Source organism: Capsicum annuum, chromosome 8 (genome assembly GCF_002878395.1).
Source record: "Capsicum annuum cultivar UCD-10X-F1 chromosome 8, UCD10Xv1.1, whole genome shotgun sequence".
NCBI lineage: Eukaryota > Viridiplantae > Streptophyta > Magnoliopsida > Solanales > Solanaceae > Capsicum > Capsicum annuum.
The window spans coordinates 87536466-87545734 of NC_061118.1; the positions used below are offsets into that span (position 1 = coordinate 87536466).

At 29.6% G+C, this 9269-nt stretch overlaps 1 pseudogene; it reads right to left on the reverse strand.

Moving 5' to 3' along the window:
- Positions 1–425: 425 nt before the first annotated feature.
- Positions 426–4915, reverse strand: LOC107879647 (annotated as a pseudogene).
- Between the last annotated feature and the right edge of the window lie 4354 nt (positions 4916–9269).

Below are 9269 nucleotides of genomic sequence, written 5' to 3' on the forward strand. Positions count from 1 at the left end.
TGAAACCAAACGTACATTAAAGAAATGAATGGTGGCAAATAATTTTGTTAACCTTGTCGTTTTGATAAATTAATGATTGTCGTTTGTCCTTTTACTTGTATGAAATTTATGTTATAAATTTGAATTTTTTAATAGATTTGAGTCGTTGAGTGGTTGAATTTTGAAGAACCAAAAAACCTTTTTATACAAAATGAATTTAGACACACATGACTAAGATTTAAGATAGTTTTTATGTGTATTTTAATTTTTATGTGCATTTCAAACATAAAATTTCAACCTTGTGTATATCTGAATTACTTCAAAAGTAAGTAAACATATTAAAAAAATAGTATACAACAGATATTAGTTAAATGATGTTACCAAAACCATATATTGATGCACTTCCACATAATGTGAAATTGAAAAACGAAAGAAGAAAACGGAGATGAGAATTACCCTTCAACGTTTTCATTATACTCTTTTAGAGTTGTAATTTCTTAACAATTGCAATATCCAATGATAAGGAAAAAGATCCCATATGGAGACAACAATTGGCCCACCATAAGTAAAATATTAATTAGAGTTGGTGGTTTCTAGTAAATATTTTTTGGCCAGGCGCAAGGACAGCCTTCGGATCAAACTGTCTCTTTCTCTCGACAAATCTTTTCCATTGATCCCTAAGTGCTTCTTCCATTCAACCGTGGATTCATAATGCGGAAGGTACAACTTGAAATCAAATCCATTTTTTGATATAAGTTTGTACGATCTCGTTGTTCTGTGCCACCATCTATTTTATTTCAGACTTTTTTGGATGTGCATGTGTAAACCTTAACAAAGCCACTAAGTAAAATATATCACTTTGGGGTAGCACCACTGATGATTGACTTTCCCACCTAAAACCAGAAGAAGTAAAAAAAATAAAAAGAGAAACAAATAAGAAACCATTAAAGGGGAAGAAAAGAAATTTATTGGAACAATAAAATACCTAATGGAACATTTTAATTAGTAGCCAAGAGACCATAATCTGTAATACAACGCAGCGGCTCGTACTACCAATTATTTGAATTAATCAACGAATGTATGCCGGAATCTCAAATTAGATCGTGCTATTTATATAAATCTTTTATATCCACCTGAAATAATTGCTTATGATTTGCTTTTACACTCATGATTTAGCTACGTAACAAGTAAAAGCCAAGACCTCAAATGACAAAAGAGAACTACAAGGATAGTTTGGTCCAACTGAATTGGTAGTTGAGGAGAGGAAAGAAGACAAGAAATGGAGTCACTACTAATCCGGTTGTCAAATTTTAATATCTTTGTTGTCACCTATATTGGCTAAAAACTGACACTGGGCTGCGGTGTTCCATATCTCCTTTTATACAGAGAGATTGGAATTATGACAGAACCATCCTCCCCTTAACGAGACTAGAATCATCAACTCTTTTAACTTCAACTTTTTCAATCGACTAATTTGAATAACAAATATAGCCCACTGGCCTTAGCAGATGTATCAGAATGAAGCTTATCTTTAAAAACATTAAATATTACTAGCAGTAAATTTTATTGAAAACAAAAACAGTATTCTACTTTAATAGAGGTATTAGATAAGGAGCCAAAGTAACAAATGTGGGGCCCACTGTATCTTTGTCCCATAGTACTCTCTTATTACATTTGCTTACACCTCATAAAAGAGCTAGAAACCATATTTTATGCCACCATAGCATTTAATGTAAATTTAGACGCACTAACAAGTACAAGAAAAATAGCAGGTAGTACAACGGTATGCTACTGCAGGTCCTATGAAGGTTAAAGACAAAGAACTTGAGGGGCCGTGAAGGTGAAGATTTTTGAAAAAGAATTACCACAAGTTGTGGTTTTATAGCAAAAGAATTATGGATAACTAATGATGACCAATATATCCCTCCATAAATAATACTCTCTCCGTTTCAGAATTAGTAAATTTTTGGGGTATTTATTGGTGTTTCAAAATAAGTGAATCATTGAATTTTTTTTTAAATTTACCCTTATGATTTGACAACTAATTAACTTTTGAAAAGGTATTACAAGGTCAACTTTTGAAAACAATTATTAAATTTATGTCTTTAATATTTTTTTTTAATCTTTGTGTCAAAATTCAACAATTCATTTATTATGAAATGGAGGAAGTAGCTAACAAGCAATCCAATTATAGGGTCAATGGTTTTCACAAAACAATCATTTTAATTTTAAATAGGAGTAGAATATACTTACTTACTGCGCAGGAGAGGATAGGTCAACATAGGGCCATTGACACCACCTTTTATGATGTTTTGGAACACAACCCGATTGAATGCAGCAATATCTCTCTTGGAAACAAACATGTTAAGCCATGGATGAGGCGTATCCCATTAACCACTACCTCTTGCTACTTGTTCTGCGTGATTTACTCGTAATAAAAAATCCATCTAAGTCGAGTCATCTCAAACCTCAACTGCTCCAAAAATGTCAACTTTCTTAGCAATTTCTCAACCAGCTACCATGAAAAATAAAAGGACGACTTTTATTAAGATTATAATGCAAGTAAAACTTTTTTTTCAGATAATATCAGAACTTTATAAATAATGGTATTTTGGTTATTCTATTGGGGGATTCTGCAAAATAATGATATTTTTGGGCAAATTATTTAAGAAAAAGAATTAAAGGATGGGACCCCCGAACGTCATAAAAATCTAGGTATGATGAGCAAAAGGACAAACAACTAAAGAGATTTACTATTTTAGCCTCAGGCTTTAAGACTTTTGTCATCAACAACTAGGACAGGAGACAGTGAAAAAGTACGATGTCAATTTCATAACTAAATCCCAATTGTGTGGACACATTTAAACAAGATAGTTGGTTCTATGCTATCAGAAAATCCATTGGAAGATTACGAACTATTAACGTAAATATTATGTATGGTCACTTTTCAAGCGCCGTCGTCTTGCATACTACCAACTGTCCCCTCCCCACCCCCTTCCCGCCGCTTTTTGCACACGTGTAATTTTTGAAGAAAATTTTCGCCTTTCTTTTTTCTCTTTTTGTTCTTTCCTTTGAGTTCTCGAATTACTAATTTACATATATTTAAATGTAGAGGAATTTATTCTAGGGAATGTAATTGTGGAAACGAAGCATCCTTTTGAAATTTTCACTTTATTAGCTTATTTTTATGTTCTCTTTTTGGGACCCAATCTCTGATTCCATGGTCAACATCTGTTAGAGGCCAAGGCCCCTCCCTTAGCAGCCACCTAGGTCAAAACTAAGTCAGAAACCCTTCTTATGACCGATATCACCTTTCCAAACCACCTAGATCAATAATTGTAATTTTACTATCCAATAACATTTTCATTATTAGAATAAATCAAGTTCAAAACTTTAAAATGAAGCACATAATAAAATATTCCCACTTTCCCTTCCCATCCATGGGGCAAAATGCTAAAATCAAAGGTAAAATGAGGGTGAAAAGAAAAGGTTTTGAAATTGACAGATTTACCATATTTACAGTGGAGGAATCGTCGTGCTTGCTATAATGCAAGGCCAATTCAAGGAAATAGAGAACCGAGTCAGTTTTTTGGGTAAATGGGTCGGGTCAAATACTGATTTGAAGCCAATGGCACCGACGGCCACCCAGTTACAGGGTCGTCACTGTTCACGATCACAAAGCCTTCTACATAGTTGAACGATTCCTCACTCATTATCTGTAACTCCGCATCACGAGTGAATTCATTGAACTCACTGTATACCACTCTTATCCACCTCACCTAATAATACGCATAAAAAAAAAAAAAGACAAACCCATAATTAATAATCACCCATAATAGAATGTGTTGAAAATTGATTTTATCTATTAAGAATTTTTTGAGAAATTTCAGTGTCGTTCAAAAATAAAGAAAACTAACCATATCGGCGGCGTGTTGAAGCATAATCCGAGCTCTAGTGATGATACCAAACTGACCAAAACCACCTAGCACGGAGAAGAAGAGATCAGAATTTTGAGAGTTCGAGCAGACGGTTTTTACTCCATTGCCGGTACCAACTTCCAATTCCATTACAGTTGACATTTGGGGTCTAAAGCGGAAAGCTTGACCACTAATACCGGCATTAGACAGAGTACCTCCGACCGTTAAATCAAGATAATCCGTCCAAGACTTAGGAGCCAAGCTGTAACCCAAACAGCGTTTCAACACATCAGTCCATAATACTCTGCCACCGACGTCGACGTACATGGAGGCGACGTTGACGTCGATTCTGTTATTATCACCCATTGATTTCATGTCGATAACGAGTCCATGGTCGGCCATAGTTTGGCCGTTAATGGAATGGCTATTAGCCCTCGCTGCTACAGTTAATGTTGGTGACTGTAACACTCTCCTAATCACCCGCGCAACATCATCAACTCCGGCTGGACTTATAAAGGCTAGAGGCTTCACTGCATATATGCCGCCGAAATCTGTACTGGCTACGCTGGTTGCCGTGAGTCCATAATCAATACTTCCTTCAATGTCCAAGTCTTTCAAAATGCCGTCCTAGCTTTTTTCAGGTTCAGGTATTGATTCTCTGCGACGAATTGTTCATCTAAACACGCTAACATCTTCCCTGCTGAATTGGGTATTTGGAAAATAAAATCAGCTTTTCTTATATACTTGATACAAAAAATAATGTGCCCTTTTATTTTTGTATGTATGTGTGCACGAAGAACTCAGAATTCTTGTTTATGGTGGTGGCAAAGAAGAGGAGTCTTTAAATAGCGTCGGAATGGGGATTTTAAGAAAGAAAAATGAAAACGGATGGGGAGCAAGGGAGCGGGCGGTACGTTTATGAAATATGACGTCAAGAGAGCCTTTCAATATCCTGTTGATGCTGTGATCCTATCGGCTTCCTCCTCTGTCTGCCACTTCCACAAATATTAGTATTTATATTTATTTTCCTTTATAGAAGGTTTGGGAAATTTGGATTCTTTTATGTAGGATGGATATTTGGTTTGTTCTATTTGATTCTTTAATATTAATTTATCTTTTTGATTTTTGAATTGATAAAAATAATAATTATAATTAAATCAAAATAAATTTGATTTGATTGAATTTTTATAAATTCGACTCGATTATTTTAATTTTAAATATTAAATTAGTGAGTTTTTCTTTGTTATGGATGATTTTCAAATATTGTACATCTATGTCAATTCCTCATGAAATATCAAGCAAACATGTCAATGATACATGCATGTTGATGATACCGATACCTCAAGCAGCACACTTATTATATAAGACTTAAAGAGAATATGAAAAACAGCAATACCACAAGAATATGAAAAACTGTTGTTGCTCTTAATATTATCCATCAAATCACAGTACTACGAGTCTACAACTATAAGTTCTAATAATCGCCACAATAATAGCACAAGACATGATTTAGGAACGCAAATCGTAAGATTATATTTATACCGAATATAATATATATATATATTCACACACACATATATAATTTCAATTTTTCGATTTATTCAAAAAAAATGAAAAATAAAAAATCAAACAGTTTAACCAAATTTCTAAAATTTGAAACCAAAATCAATCCAAAAAATTTAAAAACAGAAATCAAAATTGATTTGATTTTTCAAATTTTTCGGTTTGAACCAAAATATTTTCAGTCCTACTCTCACCTTCATCTTTACCTATCCAGATTACCATGCTAATAGTGATCAAAGAACATGTTATTTAAGAATAATCTAGTATATAGTAATCTAAAATGATCATATTTTGTTATGTGTATGATTGAAGGGAATATTTTGAAAAAACATCATATGAAAAATGAATATTTATTTATCTGATAAAATGGTAGATAAATTTAAAATACTTGTTTTGTATGTACTTAAGGATATAGAAATTGTAGATATAAGAAAAAATCATATTGAAAAAAATATTTGATAAACATTTTATGACTAGAATAAATTACATACCTCACCTACCTAACTACTCTTATAAATACTTACATACCAAACCTGTACCATGATAAATTACGTATATTTAGAATATTGGAAAATGGATATGAAAAATATACAATTAATAGAAAAGCTAATGAAAACAAATTTAGAAGAATACATGAGAACCAAAGATATAAAATATATAGAATACCTTAATGAAAATATAGAGGAATTAATAAGATTAAAACAAACAACTAAAGAATATTATGAAAAATATTTAATTAACCCACCTAAATGATAGATAATCTTGAAGTACTAGTTTTATACATATTTAGATATATAGAAATTATAGACGTAAAAAAAATAATATGGGAAAATATATTTAACATTGAAGATAAAGAGTTAGATATAAATCCGATAGAAGACGAGTTAGGGAAAATATACTTAAGTGATGACAATCACTATTACTACCTAGATAATTATTCAGATGGATATTATACAGATTAAGAAATGTTAGAATATATTCAAAGAGTTAGAGAAAAACAATGTTGGCTATACGAAGAAATTAATTATAGAAACCAACTTAGAAAAGCAAGAGAACATTAAAAGAAAGATTATTTAGATAAATAAAACCATAAAACAACTAGAATTAAAAGACAGTTTAGAATATGATTTAGACATAGAATTATTCATAGACGAAAAAGACAGGATAATTAACGAAATAGATAACCTAGAATTTAATATCAGATATAGTACAATTAGAATAAATTATTACAAAGAAATTTACAGTATCACAACTACTTCAGGATAAAATGATAGACTATGAGTATTTAAAATATTGGAGACAGGATATGGAAGAAATAAGATTAACAGAGATACTTATGAAAGAGAATTTAATTGAATATTTTAGAACAAAAGATATAGAATATTTAGAATACCTCCAAAATAATATACAAGAATTACAAAGACTAAGAGAAAAAAACTAAAGAATATTACAGTAAAGCATTTAATCAAATACCATCTAATTACCCCCCAAGATATGAACATTAATAAAATTAAAATAAATACACTAAAAATAAAAATATTTAGAGAAGTTAAGAAATATCCACGCACAAATAAAAATAGATCCATTAGAACTATAATAGATCTATATATTACCCAAGTTATCCGATCTATTTATTACCCAAGTTATCCACACCCCCTACAAATGGTATCAAAGTCTATGCTAATTAAAGTTACGGAAGTAGTATACAAATAGATTTACTACCCAAGTTATCCGATCTATTTATTACCCAAGTTATCCGCATCCCCTACAAATGGTATCAACGCGTATGCTAATTAAAGTTACGGAAGTAGTATACAAATGGATTTATTTGATTAATTTATTAATTATGATAAAATTAGATTTAGATCTCCACCAAAATATTATAAATATTGTTTAGATGAATAACGTACAAAAACCACAACAATATAAAAAGTTAAAACAAATAATATCTGAAAAACGTAAAGAATTAAAAATAAGGATAGAAAGATTACAGTATAACATAATTGTTGGAGTTAGTAAAAACTCAATAAATGCACAAAAAGAAGAAATATCAAATTTAGAATCAACAATAGATAGTTTAGAATATATATATCAACATAACCTATATACATTTAAATAAAATGAACAAAGAAGAATTTATAATAGATGAAAAAATATATGAAAATCACGAAGGATCAAAAATAAAAATAGTATTCTCTAATTTAGGAATAAGATATAAGAAAATATGTGAACATTTATATTTAATGTTAGAAAAAGAAGAATTAAAATTAGAAGATAAGTTGGCAATCGTGGTAAGAATAGAAAGAGAAAACGAAGAGATAGACAGAAAAAAAGAAATAGATAAAATGAAACAACAAACCACAGAAGAAATACGAAAAATAGAAGAAACTAAAAATAGTAGGATTGTTGAATTAGAAAAAGAACTACAAATGCTAAAAGATTTATATGAAAAGAGACAGAAAGAAAAAGAAGAAAAAGATAAAGAACAAAAATTATTAAATGAGATAAATCAATTTAAAGAAAAATTAGAAATAAAAAATAAAGAACCAGAAACCAGTGAATTAGAAATAAATACCATAGATGTTGAAGAAACAGATAATTATGATTCGGAAGATAGTGAAACATATACAGAAATTCTAGAAAACATAGGAAAACTAGAAATTAATGAAAAAAAAATAATCAATAAAGAAAATCTAGAACTAATAAATACAGAAGTAAATACTCCAGATAAAAATATAATACCTAGTACATCAGAAATAAGAAAACCAACCTATAATTACAAAATAAGTTTAAAAGATATAATCCAAAGGATGAATATAATAAATGGACACCAAAACAAATAATTAATTACAACTTTTTAGATTTAGACTATGTAATAGACACAAATAAAACAATACAACTATGGGTAGGATACATGTCAAAATAATTATTAGATAATAAAATAGATACAACAAAGACACCGGAATATATAGAAAAGACATTAATAGGAACAGTAAAATTATGATTTTTAAATCTAGCCGAAGCAAGTAAAAAAGTACTAAGATCTGATAATAAAATAGAAGGAACATCAATACCTACTAAAATACTACCAACAAAAATATTAAAAAAATATGAAATAGCTATAAGAGAAGAATTTAGTAGTATAACAACAGAAGAAGAAAAGCAAAATAAAGAGAAAGATACGAATAGAAATTTAATGTTAAAATTAGCAATATATAATATGTGCTATATAGATGAGTATACATGGGCATTTAAAGAATATTATTATAAAGAAATATATAATATAGAAGAAAGTAAAAAAATAAGAAGATTATATTTTAGTAAATTACCTGAATCATTTAGTTCAAAAATAATAAAAGTTGGGATGAAGCAACAATAGTAGATACCCTAGGAGCAAGAATAAATTTTTTACAACAATGGTATAGAAATCTATGTGAAAAATATAGAGAAGAAATAAAAATGGAAAAAACATTAATAAGAAATTTAGCATGTTGCAAAGATAAAATAACACCTCAATTTGGATGTGAAGAAAGATATTATAAGAAAAGAAAAAGACATAAGAAATATAAGAAATACAAAAAATCAAAATATAAATATAAGAAACCAAGAAAAAAATATTATGTACAAAATTATAAATATAAAAGACCATATAGAAAAAAGAAATCTATAAAAGAATGTACTTGTTATAATTGTGGAAAACTAGGACATTTAGCTAGAGATTGTAAATTATCAAAAAAATCCCAAAAAATAAACAAATATCAGAAATAAAAATAGAAAATACAGAATATATGCAGATAGATTATATAGATT